The sequence below is a fragment of the Delphinus delphis genome, chromosome 18, assembly GCF_949987515.2.
Source record: "Delphinus delphis chromosome 18, mDelDel1.2, whole genome shotgun sequence".
Classification (NCBI taxonomy): domain Eukaryota; kingdom Metazoa; phylum Chordata; class Mammalia; order Artiodactyla; family Delphinidae; genus Delphinus; species Delphinus delphis.
This window is the reverse complement of record NC_082700.1, coordinates 64,183,032-64,198,028: the sequence shown is the minus strand read 5'-3', so window position 1 is coordinate 64,198,028 and position 14,997 is coordinate 64,183,032. Positions and strand designations below refer to the sequence as shown.

The following is a 14,997-nucleotide window of genomic DNA, read 5'->3' as shown; positions in this document are numbered from 1 at the left end:
GGTCCTGTTAGGCCCTCTGTAACTAGTGATCATGAGCGCATAGAAATGTTTAATTTCAAACTAGGATTCTTTGCACTATTTTCAGAATACCACTTGTATTAATCTTGTTCTTCGTTAACAGTCAGAAATCCAAATGATGTAGATGGAGACTGGGTGAGCTTTCAAGGGCATTTTCTCTGGCCTTGACCTCTTCCCCTTTCCTAACCATTTAGTTTGATGAGTTTTGGTAATTTTATACAATAACTACAGCCCCAAGCAAATGTAGAACAGCCTGAAGGTGTATTATAATTTTCTACTGTGTCTTTATGACAAAATAAACAGTGTAACAAATTTATCTCCTGTAGTTTATTCTTGGTTTTTTGGGTCTTTATAGTCCTGCATCTGGTCAGCCTGAGAGGTGTCAACTACTGTCCACTCAGATGTGTCAAGTGGATAATTTGCCTTTCTGAGTCTTCCGGGGTCCCCAGATCTTGTTAACTCCCTTCCTTTGGTTGACCTGCAACAAATAGAGTGTCAGATATTTCTCCAGGAAAATGGGTTTATTCGGGATCAGCAGAGAATTGCAATTCTAGGTCTGCCACAATGGAGTCACGTGCAAGTCCCCAAAGGGCAAGGGAAGAAGAACTCTTACACATAGCAAAAGGAAGTTGGGAGGGCTGTAGAAAAGAGTTTTTCACTGGCTGAGTCTTTGCTGGGAAAGAAGAGGAGTCTGTCTTCTTCCCAGCAGGCTCTACTATTGTTGTGACTTCATCTATCAAAGTTGTCAGAGGCTTTCTGCTGGGCCCACATGGGGTTACTCAAGAGCGCTGTCGTGGCAAAGGCTGCTCTGTTTCATGGAACTTTGTCCTGTTCAGAGCATCACTGATCCTCTCAGTTGATCCCTCAGCAGCCTTGTGAGGTGTCATCTCCATGTGTTCTCCCCATTTGCCAGAGGCCAATACTGAGACGTTATGTGGCTAGTCCAAGGTCATAACAACCAGAAAGTGGCAAAGTCTAGACTCTGACCCAGGAAGATTTCTACCTGAGGCACATCGAGTGGAATTTTTTTTTCTCATTTAATTAAAAAAAATAGTGGTGAAATGCACACAACATAAAATTTACCATCTGAACTACTTTTAAGCATTTGGTCCAGTGTTGTTATATATATTCACATCATTGTGCAATCAATTTCCAGAACTCTTTTCATCCTGCCTTAGTGTGTCATTAAACACTAACTCCCCACTCTCCTTCCTTCCCGCCCCTGGCAACCACAGTGCCACTTTGTTTCTCTCTGAATTTGACTGCTCTGAGTACCTTCATGTAAGTAGAATCATACAGTTTCTGTCCTTTGTGACTACACCATTTTACATCCCCACCATCAGTGTGCAAGGGTTCCAGTTTCTCCACATCCTTGCCAAACCTTCTTTTCTCCTTTTTTTTCTCCCATAGTAGCCCTCCTAATATGTGTGAAGTGGTATCTCATTGTGGTTTTGATTTGCATTTCCCTAACTATTATTGATTTTGAGCATCTTTTCCTGTGCAAGCAGAATTTTAAAGAGGGCCTTTCAGGGTAAGTCCTAGTGTTAATTCCCTGAGTGTTCTCTGTAGGAAATAACTGTAAGATACGTGGCCCAACACGTTTCAAACCTGTTTATTGGTAAAGCTCACAGATTTATACTTTTGGTTTTGGAAGTAAATTGAGACCTAGAGATATTAAGGGTCATGGAGATGCTGAACTGGAGTGGAGAAGGAGATCGGGGGGACAGTTGAGGCCCTGAGGCCTCAGTACCACTGCTGGGACTAGAAACCAGTCTTCTGACTCCTGGACTGGGGTGCTTTAGAGGTGCCAACCTACCAGGGTTAGCAAAATCTGAAGCTCAGTCTCTCTTATTGCTTCTTTAATAATTCATAGGCATTCACTTATTCAACAAATGATTCTTGAGCGTCTCCTCTGTATCTATATTATGCTGGGAATGACACAATAAATAAGAGGATAGTGATCTCTGCCTTCATGGGTGGCTATTGTCTGGCCTTGGAAATTTCCTTACCCTGTAAAATCAGTAAAATGGTGTTAATCTTTGGGATACCTCTGCATATTAAATCATTTAGATAATGCATAATGGATTTGAATAGGTTTTGGGGGCGATCCTCTGTACAGTTGTTTTTTCCTTTTATAATTAATAAGTAATTTGCAGAGAGATAATTTGATATTATGTCAATATTGTGCCCCACATCAAAGTTTCACCCATTAGCTTTTTCTTCAGTGGATAATTTTCTGCGTCCATTGTTCCTTCTGTATTTCTTTGCATTTAATTATACAAGATATTTCCCTTCTCTCCTGTTTATGGAGCAGTAAAAATTCATGGATTCTTTTGTTATTTTTTTAATTAAAAATTTTTTTTTCCTAATTACTTTTGGCTGTGTTGGGTCTTCGTTGCTGCGCACAGGCTTTCTCTAGTTGCGGCGAGCGGGGGCTTCTCTTTGTTGTGGTGCGCAGGCTTTTCACTGCAGTGGCTTCTCTTGTTGCGGAGCATGGGCTCTAGGCATGCAGGCTTCAGTAGTTGTGGCACGCGGGTTCAGTAGTTGTGACTTGCGGGCTCTAGAGTGCAGGCTCAGTAGTTGTGGCGCACGGGCTTAGTTGCTCCACGGCATGTGGGATCTTCCCGGGCCAGGGCTCGAACCCGTGTCCCCTGCATTGGCAGGCGGATTCTTAACCACTGCGCCACGAGGGAAGTCCCTGTTATCTAATGGGTTATTTTTCATGGTAGGTGTAGGGCCATTGATAAAGGTGAAGAGTGCTAGGTACTGTTGCTTCCTTGCAGCGCCCAGAGTCTTGGAATATTACCTGTATGTAAACACACATACAGGCATGGCTATCCTGAGTGCCTGTGGGTAACATGAGGGAAGACAGCTTGGGAACCCACCTACAGAGCGCAAGTGAGGAGTGGTGGCCAGGTGAACTCACTAGGTATTACCACGTGCACTTTTGTTGGCAGGATCTGATCCCTTTATTTTTTTTTGAAGAAGGACTTAGTATCTTTTTTAATTGAAGTATAGTTGATTTACAATGTTGTGTTAGTTTCAGGTATATAGCAAAGATTCAGTTATGCATATATATTTTTTTCAGATTCTTTTCCATTATAGGTTATTACAAGATATTGAGTACAGTTCCCTGTGCTATAACAGTAGGTCCTTGCTGTTTATCTATTTTATATATAGTAGTGTGTATCTGTTAATCCCAAACTCCTAATTTATCTCTCCCCCAGTTTCCCCTTTGGTAACCATAAGTTTCTTTTCTATATCTGTGAGTCTGCTTGTTTTGTAAATAAGGTCACTTGCATCATAGTTTAGATTACACATGTAAGTGATATCATATGGTATTTGTCTTTCCCTGCGTGACTTATTTCACTTAGTATGATCTCTAGCTCCATCCATGTTGCTGCAAATGGCATTATTTCATTCTTTTTTATGGCTGAGTAATCCATTGAATATATATACCACATCTTCTTTATCCATTCATTTATCGATGGACATTTAGGTTGTTTCCACGTCGTGGCTATTGTAAATAGTGTTGCTGTGATCATCGGGGTGCATGTATCTTTTTGAATTAGAGTTTGTCTTTTCCGGATATATGCCCAGGAGTGGTATTGCTGGATCATATGGTAACTCTATTTTTAGTTTTTTGTGGGTTTTTTTGCGGTATGCGGGCCTCTCACTGTTGTGGCCTCTCCCGTTGCGGAGCACAGGCTCTGGACACGCAGGCTTAGTGGCCATGGCTCACAGGCCCAGCCGCTCCGCGGCATGTGGAATCCTCCCAGACCGGGTCACAAACCCGTGACCCCTGCATCGGCAGGTGGACTCTCAACCACTGCGCCACCAGTATTTTTAGTTTCTTAAGGAACCTCCATGCTGTTTTCCATACTGGCTGTACCCATTTACATTCCCACCAACAGTATAGGAGGGTTCTCTTTTCTCTGCACCATCTCCAGCATTTATTATTTGTAGACTTTTTGATCATGGCCTTTCTGACCGGTGTGAGGTGATACCTCACTGTAGTTTTGATTTACATTTCTCTAATAGTGATATTGAGCTTCTTTTCATGCGCCTGTTGGCCAATGTATGTCTTTTTTGGAGAAATGTCTATTTAGGTCTTCTGCCCATTTTTTGATGGGGTTGTTTTTTTGATACTGAGCTATACGAGCTGTTTGTATATTTTGGAAATTAATACTTTGTTGGTCAAAACATCATTTGCAAATATGCTCTCCCAGTCCATAGGTTTTCTTTCATTTTGTTTGTTGTTTCCTTTGCTGTGCAAAAGCTTTTAAGTTTAATTAGGTCCCATTTGCATATTTTTGGTTTTATTTTCATTACTCTAGGAGGTAGATCAAAAAAAGACATTGCTGCAGTTTATGTCAGAGTGCTGCCTATGTTTTCCTCTAAGAGTTTTATAGTGTCTGGCCTTATGTTTAGGTCTTTAATCCATTTTGAGTTTATTTTTGTATGTGGTGTTAGAGAATGTTCTAATTTCATTCTTTTACATGTAGCTGGTCAGATTTCCCAGCACCACTTATTGAAGAGAATGTCTTTTCCCCATTGTATATTTTTGCCTATATTCTTTGTTCTAGATTAACTGACCATGAGTAGTGTGTGGGTTTATTTCAAGACCTGATCTCCCCTTTAAACTATATACAGGCTGGACTTGCCTATTCCATGAGCACTCCATTCTTTCTTTTCTTGTGACCAGGGAACTAACAGTGAGAAAACAGACCACCTACAAATACTCATAGTCAGGGCAGGCTACATATTTTAAAGGGCCCAGTGCAAAATGGAAAAAGCAGGGTCCATTGTTTAGAAATTATTTCAAGATAGCAACAACAGGACACTAACCAAGTATGGTTCAGTTTAACAAATGAGAGGTGGTCAGGGTATTACAGAAATATGAGTTACCTAGGATGAGGATTGATCTTAAGGGTGGCTTCCTAGAAGAGGTGAAAACTGGGCTGACCCTAGAGAGTGAGGCTATCTCCCCTACATGGACCTTCTTCTCTTTTTATAGACCACAGGGTATTGAGGAGGATCACTTAGTCATTCTGACTTAAATGTCAGTCACCAAGAGTTTTCTGCCACAGTACATTTTAATTATCTACCTCTGGAGTTGTGACACATGCCATGGGGGGGCATGGAGAGGTACTGTCCAGACCTCCCTTCAAGGACTTGTTGCCCCAGCTGCTGGACATGGTGCTAGTGGGCAGTCTTTAGCCATCAGCTCCTCTGGGGGCAGCCTGTATGCAGTGACCCATCAAGGTGGAGGTATAAGGGCCTGGCCATTGGACATGTCAGGAAACCCTGAAGGGCCGTCTTCATTCCAGAGCCCCCATGGGGTCATCTAAAGTCATTGGCCAGTGTTCCAGCTTGATTTCTCCCTCTGCCCTAACTTGTTTCTTCCCTCTCGCTTCTGCAAGTATTGGTCCCAAGGGCACCCCTAATAAACATCCCAACACTAAACTCCATCTGGGTTTGTATCCCAGAGAACCAACTTGCAGCATGTATCAGAAAACATTCTAGTACTTGGGGAGGATTTTTATTTGAAAATTACTGGTTACACATATAACATTTTAGAATCACCAAGTAAAATACAAAATGGTGGAAACAAGGACTTTGTGGGTAAATGTGGTTACCTTTGGTTTAAAATCCTCAATCTAATGTTGTCTGACCAAAATGAAATTATCTATTAATAACAAAAGAAAACTATTATGTTGAACCATATGAAACTGACATTTTATAAGTTAAAAAAAGGTTGAATGTTAGCAGTTCCACATGGTTCAATCTAATAGAAAAAGTACATTAGCATTTGAAATTTAGAGGACATTATACTTATGAATAACTCATGGGTAAAAGATATAATTGAGTTAAATTAGAAATTACCTAATACTATGGTTATTGATCAGTGCTAAGCACCAAAACTTGTAGGTTGCAGCTAAGGTGGGTCTTAGGAAACAAAAGTATGCTTTATGTACTTAATTTTTAACTTAATTCTTTTTCTAATATAAGTTTCCAGTTTAAGAATTGAGGAAAAAAATCTCAAAATAAATGAAAAGTTGAAGGAAAGAAAGAATAATATAATGAACTAGAAAATGTTTTAAAAAACCAGAAAGGATCAATCAAGCCTTAAAAAGCAAAAAAAACCCACAATTACAGGTGCTGCAGAGTTTAAACATATAAGATATTGTGAATAAGTTTATGTCAGTCAAGTTCAAAACTCACAGGAGATCCACTCCTAGAGAAATAAATTGTACCAAAAATGACTCTATAGAAATAACAAACTGAATAGTCCTAAAATAATTACCAAAAATTAACCAGACATTGATGGTTGCACAACACCGTAAATGTGATTAATGACACTGAATTGTATGCTTAAAAATGGTTATATGGCAAATTTTATGTTATATATATTTTACCACAATAAAATAATTAAATAAGATCTTCAGTCTAAAAGACAATCGATCATACATCTGTCCTTCATTATGAAATCCCCTAGAAGGGCTCCTATTTTGAAAAAGTATATTTTCTCTCCCCTCTCTTTTAGAACATATAATATTGTCCTTCTGTATTTTAACCCTATATCTATTTTTTTTTTTTCTGGAGAGGGGATGCCTCTTTCTCATACAATGTCACTTAAACTAAGGTATATTTTTTGTTTTTCCTATTAGTTTTCTCTTACTATTTTAACCAGAGGTCTTTGGGTATGGAACCCAGTTCTGTTAACGGAAGTGGTGAGACAAAATGGCAACTTCACACATGTCAACTAAATAGAATCCCTGATATAATTGGACCAGGGGTATATAATTTGGGGAATAGTAAGAAACATCTGTGACAGCTTTGTCTTGCACCTTAGAAAATGTGCTTTGTCTCTGGAGTCTGTCAAGGCACAAAAACTGGGAGACAGCTTTTATTGGTGGCCTGTACCTCTGATTTAGGTAAGAAAAATAATCCTTTTGTAAGAGCTTAGAATCGTTGGGTGAAGTTGGAGAAAATAATCCAAATAAACGAACATCTTGTATGTGTAAATATTTGTTGCTGGTGTAAAGAAAGTACAGTGTAGCTTATGCAGAGCAAAAACTATTGGAGAAATACCTTCGGAATATACTTGACCTCATGGTAGAATCACGGTGCTGACTTAAAAATTGTTAAGGCTGAGGGCTGTCCATTGGAAGCGTTCATAACCACATGGTCACTGTGAGTAATATCTGTCTATGTCATTTTGAAGTGCACCTGAGGGGAAAAAAGAGAAACAACATGTTTAAAAGTTTTAAAGTCCTCCTCCCTAAGGCAGTGCATTTCTAGGTCCACTTCTTTATGTGAAGCAATCATATCACTACTGGAGCCACAATTAAAAAAACCAGGGATGTATTTATTCTATGGAGGAAGTAGCCCCATTAAAACCCTCAATGGGGCTGAGCTTAATACCAAACAACCTGTAGATCCGCTTGAGTTCTGATCATTCTGATTCACAGATATGTTTTATCACTACATTAAATTGATAAGCAGAATCATTTTACTGACTCAAAACCTGGAGATATATTAAAAACAGGGTGACAGGCTGGGAAATCTAGTCTGAAAAGGGTTTCTCATTTTCACACATAAAGTGAGCACACCAGATTTGGATGTTAATATCAGGTTGTCATCCCTATATTTTATAAACTTGTACTGACAAGCATTGAAACACTGGCATATATGTATGAAATTTGCTGGCATTTAATTTGTGCAGCAAAGCAGTTATAGGGTCTACAGAAATGTGATCTGTGGATGATGGGTCACAGGAATGAAAAGAGAATCAAAAGCTTTAACAAAGACTCAACCAAGCAACTTCGAAAAAGAAAGATGATACCAAATAATAGGACAGGTCTTTGCCAGGCCTTTGAGTTCTTGAATTCTACCAATTTCTAGCTGAACTGGAAGAAATAAAGGTTTTCTGCTAAATGTATAATCAGAACATAAAGGAAATGAAATGCTGTCAAGTTTCTCTGTTCCACAATCATCAGTTTTTAGTAGCTGTAGTGTATCTCAGTTCCTTGACAGATGTGCAGAACAAAATGAAATAATGTCAAGGTTTGTGAGCTGTTATCTCAAAATGTATTTCTTTGAAAAAGGACTTCAAATGTCATTTTTTTCCCCCAAAGAAGAATGTGAAATGTTTTGAGTCTTTATAACAGAAAATGTACCATCTATCTGAGGCTGACTTGTGTCAGGATCTGGGTCGCCTAAACATAGGATTATGGATCTATTTTATAAAACCTGGGACCAAATACATTTGTGGGTGCTGTCAACAAAGTTATCACGAGAGATAATGGACATCACACATGAAATAGAAAAGCACTGAGACACCTACCTTCATATCAAGTGTACTTTCTTTTTCTCTTGTTGCTTGCATACTTGCTACCCGCCTCCAAACAGCACTGAATATGAAATGCTATATATTAAAATGTCTCTTAAGTTAAGCAGAAAAATAAGAAATTCTCCATGAATGCGTGGACCCCACTGGGTGAAATCTGAGGCTATTTCCATTATAATGCAAGAATTTAAAAAAATAAGGCCTTTGGGGGGAAGATAATTGCATATGATCTCTCTCCTCCATTTTTTAAAGCTAGCCATATTTTGTGTGGTTATTATGTACTCTCTTGGTGAAACTAAAAACAACCAAAAGACAAATGGAAATACTTTTAACTTTCTACTGCTTGACGGTCCTCCCAAAATCACCTGGTTCCTTTCCCCAGAACTCTTCTCAATGTAATTTTTTAAAAGAAAAAATTTTTTTAATTTATTTATTTTTGCCCGTGTTGGGTCTTCGTTGCTGCGCACAGGCTTTCTCTAGTTGCGGCGAGCAGGGGCTACTCTTTGTTGCAGTGTGTGGGCTTTCTTATTGCAGTGGCTTCTCTTGTTGCAGAGCACGGGCTTCAGTAGTTGTGGCACGTAGGCTCAGTAGTTGTGGCACATGGGCTTAGTTGCTCTGCGGCATGTGGGATCTTCCCAGACCAGGGCTCGAACCCGTCTCCCCTGCATTAGCAGGCGGGCTCGTAACCACTGCGCCACCAGGGGAGCCCAGAAAATGTTATTACAAGCACCTTTTAACCAAAATGGCCTTTGCTTCATGGTCTGCAATAATTGAAACCAAATACTGAAAACAAGCTTTCTGTGTATAAAAGCCTTGATTTGACCCTTCTCTTTCTCATGGTGTAGACTGCACTCTGGCTGACAGCAGAAGTGAAAGAAGGTGTCTTTTTCATAGGGTGGGTTATGAAGAGGGTCGAGATGACTGAACGCTTGTTAGCAGAGTCCTTGTGTATGGGCTGAGCCTGAATGGAGAGGCCCAATCTCACCTCTTTCTCTCTTCTGGAACCACTGCTGACCCTGGAAAAATCATTTAAGCTTTCTGTGCACGGGCTACTGCATTTGTGAAATGAGACAATGACCTACCTCATAGGAACTAAGTGATGGCCACAAACTGCAGGTTTAAAACATGCTGAGCTAAGTGTTGGTTGTGATTATGATGCTGCTCAAGAGATGTGGCCCCTTAGTCCACGGAAAGTAGCAGCATCAGTCAGATTGAATGATGAAAACAACATCTCAGAGGCCCTTTTGTGAATCTTGTAGTTTTATCTTAAAAGAAGCCCAGTTGAGACACATTTAGCTCAGTGAACATGGTAACCTGGGTGGCAGAAAAGTGGTTAAAAAAATTACTCTTTCTAATCTGTGACTTTGAGAAGTTACCTAGGTTCTTCTGCCTCAGTTTCTCCATCTGAGGGATAATAATTCCAGCTCAGAATGGTCGTGAAGATTAAAAGAGATAATGCCAAAAATATTCAATTTATGGTAAGCAGAACGTAAGACCAGTGAGTGGTGCGTTTCTTGGCCCTCTTCCCCTTCTTCTCTCAGGCGTGGTTCATTGTAGTTCCTCCAATGTAGGTTAAAACAGTCTAGTATTTAAACTCCAGCTTGTAAATAAAACCACCATCATGGAATTAGATCTTACTAAGAGCAACAGAGCAATAAAAGCTCACCTGCATGGATAAAAGCCAGCAATCAGTGCTTCAATATATGTAGAATTCTGGCTCAAGACTATACGTTCATTCTCCGTGAACTGCATGGCCCTAGTTCGATCCCAGTAACCCTCAAACTCCTCATCTTGAAAGGTCTAACTTTGTGTACGTACTGGCAGGTATATTACCAAAGTTACAGACTGCTGGAGAGTTATAAAGAATTTTTGCTTTTAACTTAACGGAACAATGAATATTTTTTCCCCTTATCCTTTCAGAAATCACCCTGAACAGCAAGGATATTGGGAGATAAAAAATAAGCCCAATCTTTGATGAAATCAGGAGTCATTTGAAATTCCAAGTGACAAAATATCTGGACAGGCTACATTAAGCAACTGGATCCAGTGGGCTGTGGCATGACAGAGATGGTACGTAAGGGTAGCAGATCATAGCTCTCCAACTAAGGGGCAAATGCCAGTGAGGAATCATACAGAATCAATATCTTTGCCTGAAGCATGTAGATTGGTGAGGTCCTAGGAGAAGAGAGATTTTGAAATGCAAGCACCGTTGACTGCCCATCTCTGCAGGCTAGGGAGGAATACAGGCTAAATGAATATGTGTTCTCGATTTCTCTCTCACTTGCTTATTTTTTCTCTCTAGGACATGTGGAACTTCTGTGTTAAGCACAGAATTCCCTTCAGTCTCAAATGATGCCCTAGCCACAACTATCCCACAGATATTATGGTCTAAAAAAAACTCAATTCAAAGGTGAGTAGTAGGAATAACAGTAATAAAAAAGTAGTATAGGATCTGTAAAATACACAAACAAAAATGAAGACAAGGAGTAAGATGAGCATATGATGGATGAGAAAATACTGAAAAGATGAAAATTATAAAAAATATAACAATACATTCAAAGAAAATGTAGTAGAACAGTCAACCTGTGGACATCCAAGAGTACAGGAAAACATGGCACAGCAACAATGATGAAACATGAGTTGACAGAGGCTGAAAGTGAAATGGAAGAGAAAAATGAAAACATCAAAGAAATGATCATTCTAAAAGGCAGCATGAAGATTAGTCACTGCTGAAAAAACAACATGAGACATGGAGGATAGGATTGAGAAAGCAAGGCAAATAACTGTAAATTAATGAAAAATTTAAAAGGATTAAGGAGATAATAGCTTTATAAAATAGACAAAGGATAGCAACATATACATTATAGATTGCTGTAAAGAGGAGAGTCTAATCAAATAAATTCAAAGATGTAATTCAAGCAAATGCTTAGAAATAAAAGACTTGAATCTAGAGGTCAAGAGTGCATGATGTCCTAGGAAAAACTAATGACCTTCAAAATACGGAAAGAATCCTTTAAGAATCCAGGAAAGAAGATCAAGTTTTATCAACTTAGAGCTGCAGCAGGTAAATATTTCATACAGTTAACCCTTGAGCAACATAGAGGTTGGGGCGCTGATCCTCTAGACACTCTGTATATAACACTGCAGTCACCCTCCATATCTACAGATTGAACCAACTGTGGATCATGTAGTACTGCAGTACAAATTTTTAAAAAGGTGAATACAAGTTAACCTGTGCAGTTCAAACCTGTACTGTTCAAGGGTTAACTATATTTACAATAAGTCAGGGATTCTAACTCCAATGCACTAGATGATATAGAGCCTTGTTTTCAAACTTTTATTTGTACTGCCACCCACGGTAGTAAATATATTTAAATTTACATTGAGTACCAGTACAGATTTCACTGTCTATATTTATATTCATCTATCCTGAAAGGAATTTAATGAAATATTTACTATTGCTAGGAAAGATACATTGCTATTCTTCATCCATTCCATTCTTTTCTATTTCATTTCTTAAAACATGCTGGTCATGACTGACTAAATGGAAAACATGCTGGTCATGACTGACTAAATGGATTTCACAGGCCCACTAAGGACTCACAACCCAAACTTTTAAAAACAGTATACAAGGAACAGACGGAACAAACTTTAGTCAACTAGAGATGCAAAAAGTATCATTTAACACAGGTAAGTAAAATAATAGAGGTTTAAGTATTTTTAAAGATTTGAAGGTAAACAGTAGAAGAAAAACCATTTAAACACTAAAATTTGTTGGTAGAATGGAGAAATGGAGAAAAGGTTTATAATGTGAAGTCAATAATAAGGAAGTAAAGTATTCCTGGAAGAAATTAAAGCAACACACAAAATAATGAACAAAAAAACAAAAATTACAGACTACAAAATAAAAGGTTTTAAAAAAAACTGAAAGCATAACAGAACTAAGATAAAACATACCCCTGAGGGCTAAGATTAAATCTCAGAGCTAAACCTAACTATAATACTTGCCATTGCAGGAGACACATCTACAATCTGATATCAAAAGACAATCAAAGACATATCAGGCAAATGAAAACTGGGGACTTAATTTCAGTTTTGAACCACGTTGGATTCAGGGTCAGAAACATTAAATGAATCAAAGAAAGGCACTTGAGTGTTGTATGAAAGAAGTGTTGTATGAAAGAAGAGAAGGTTAGCACTCCCCTTGATAAGGATGGAAGAGGTCCTTGGGCCTGACAACATGCAAATGGTTAAGGCATTGCCACCTGCTTCAGGGCATCTAACCGTCATTTTTTGTAAATTTAAGAAAACTGAAATCATATCCAGCATCTTTTCTGATCACAACACTATGAGATTAGAAATCAATTACAGAAAAGAAAATGTATAAAACACAAACACGTGGAGGGTAAACAATATGTTACTAAACAACCAATGGATCACTGAAGAAATCAAAGAGGAAATCAAAAATACCTAGAGAAAAATGAAAACACAAGCCAAAACCTATGGGCTGCAGCAAATGCAGTTTGAAGAGGGAAGCTTATTTGAAAAATCTCAAATAAACGACCTAACCTTACACCTAAAGTAACTAGAGAAAGAACAACAAACAAAACCCAAATTAGTAGAAAGAAAGAAATCATAAAGATCAGGGCAGAAATAAATGAAGTAGAGACGAAGAAAACCAGAAAAGACCAATGAAAGTAAAAGCTGGTTCTTTGAAAAGAGAAAGTTGAAAAACCTTAAGCCAAACTCATCAAGAAAAAAAGGGAGAGGGCTCAAATCAATAAAATTAGAATGAAAAAGAAGTTACAACTGACACCACAGAAATACAAAGGAGCATAAGAAACTACTACAAGCAACTCTATGCCAATAAAATGGGCAACCTGGAAGAAATGGACAAATTCTTAGAAAGGTACAACCTTCCAAGACTGAACCAGGAAGAAATAGAAAATATGAACAGACCAATCACAAGTACTAAATTGAAGCAGTGATTTTAAAACTTCAAACAAAAACTCCAGGACAAGATGGCTTCACAAGAGAATTATATCAAACATTTAGAGAATTAACACCTATCTTTCTGAAACTCTTCCAAAAAACTGCAGAGGGAGGAACACTCCCAAATTCGTTCTATGAGGCCATCATCACCCTGATTCCAAAACCAGACAAAGAATACCACAAAAAAAGAAAATTACAGGCTATATCTCTGATGAACATTGATGCAAAAATCCTCAACAAAATACTAGCAGACCAAATCCAACAACACATTAAAAGGATCATACACCATGATCAAGTGGGATTTATCCCAGGGATGCAAGGATTCTTCAGTATTCGCAAATCAATAAGTGTGATACACCACATTAACAAACTGAGGAGTAAAAACCATATGATCATCTCTAGAGATGCAGAAAAAGCTTTTGACAAAATCCAACACCCATTTATGATAAAAACTCCAGAAAGTGGGCATAGAGGGAAGCTGCCTTAACATAATAAAGGCCATATATGACAAACCCACAGCTAACAACATACTCGATGGTGAAAAGCTGAAAGCATTCCCTCTAAGATCAGGACAAGACAAGGATGTCCACTCTTACCTTTATTCAACATAGATTTGGAAGGCCTAACCATGGCAATCAGAAGAAAAAGAAAAGGAATCCAAATTGGAAAGAAGTAAAACTGGCACTGTTTGCAGATGACAAAATACTATACAAAGAAAATTGTAAAGATGCCACCAGAAAACTACTAGAACTCATCCATGAATTCCTTAATGCAGGATACTAAAGTAACACACAGAAATGTCTTGCATTCCTATATACTAACAAAAAAATCAGAGAAATTAAGGAAACAACCCCATTTACCATTGCATCAAAAAGAATAAAATACCTAGAAATAAACCTACCTAAGGAGACAAAAGACAATCTACAGATTCAGTGCAATCCCTATCAAATCACCAATGATAACTTTTCATAGAACTAGAACCAAAAAAATTTTAAATTTGTATGGAAACACAGAAGACCCTGAATAGCCAAAGCAATCCTGAGAAAGAAAAATGGAGCTGGAGGAATCATGCTCCCTGACTTCAGACTATACTGCAAAGCTACATCAAAACTGCATGGTACCGGTGCACAAACAGAAATATAGAACAGGATAGAAAGCCTAGAAATAAATCCACACACCTATAGTTTTGTCAATTAACCTATGAGAAAGGAGGCAAGACTGTACAGTGGAGAAAAGACAGTCTCTTTAATTCAGTGGTGCTGGGAAAACTGGACAGCTACATGTAAGAGAATGAAATCAGAGCATTCTCAAACACCATACACACAAAAAAATGTAAGGCTATAAACTCTTAGAGGAAAACATAGGCAGAACTCTGACATAAATTGCAGAAATGTCTTTTTTGATCTACTCCCTAGAGTAATGAAAATAAAAACAAAAATATGCAAATGGGACCTAATTAAACTTAGAAGCTTTGTACAGCAAAGGAAACAATAAACAAAATGACAAGACAACCTACAGACTGGGAGAAGATATTTGCAAATGATGTGATGACCAACAAGGTATTAATTTCCAAAATATACAAACAGTTCATATAGCTCAGTATCAAAAAAAGAAAAAAACCCAAACAACCCAAT

At 38.2% G+C, this 14,997-nt stretch overlaps 1 protein-coding gene and 1 non-coding gene across 2 annotated transcripts in view; one reads left to right on the top strand and one right to left on the bottom strand.

Annotated features, from left to right (window-relative positions):
• Positions 1 to 315: 315 nt before the first annotated feature.
• The window catches only part of LOC132413627 (ATP-binding cassette sub-family C member 4-like), a 166,363-nt gene continuing 151,681 nt past the window's right edge, over positions 316 to 14,997 (bottom strand). The window contains exons 23-24 of the mRNA XM_059995698.1: positions 7,114 to 7,251; positions 316 to 496 (exon numbers count right to left, since the gene is read on the bottom strand). The gene's annotated coding sequence lies outside the window, so the exon portion shown is untranslated. The remainder of the gene's footprint in view (positions 497 to 7,113; positions 7,252 to 14,997) is intronic.
• Positions 12,541 to 12,666, top strand: LOC132414007 (U6atac minor spliceosomal RNA). The gene has a single exon (XR_009516885.1). It is a non-coding gene; the product is annotated as a U6atac minor spliceosomal RNA (small nuclear RNA).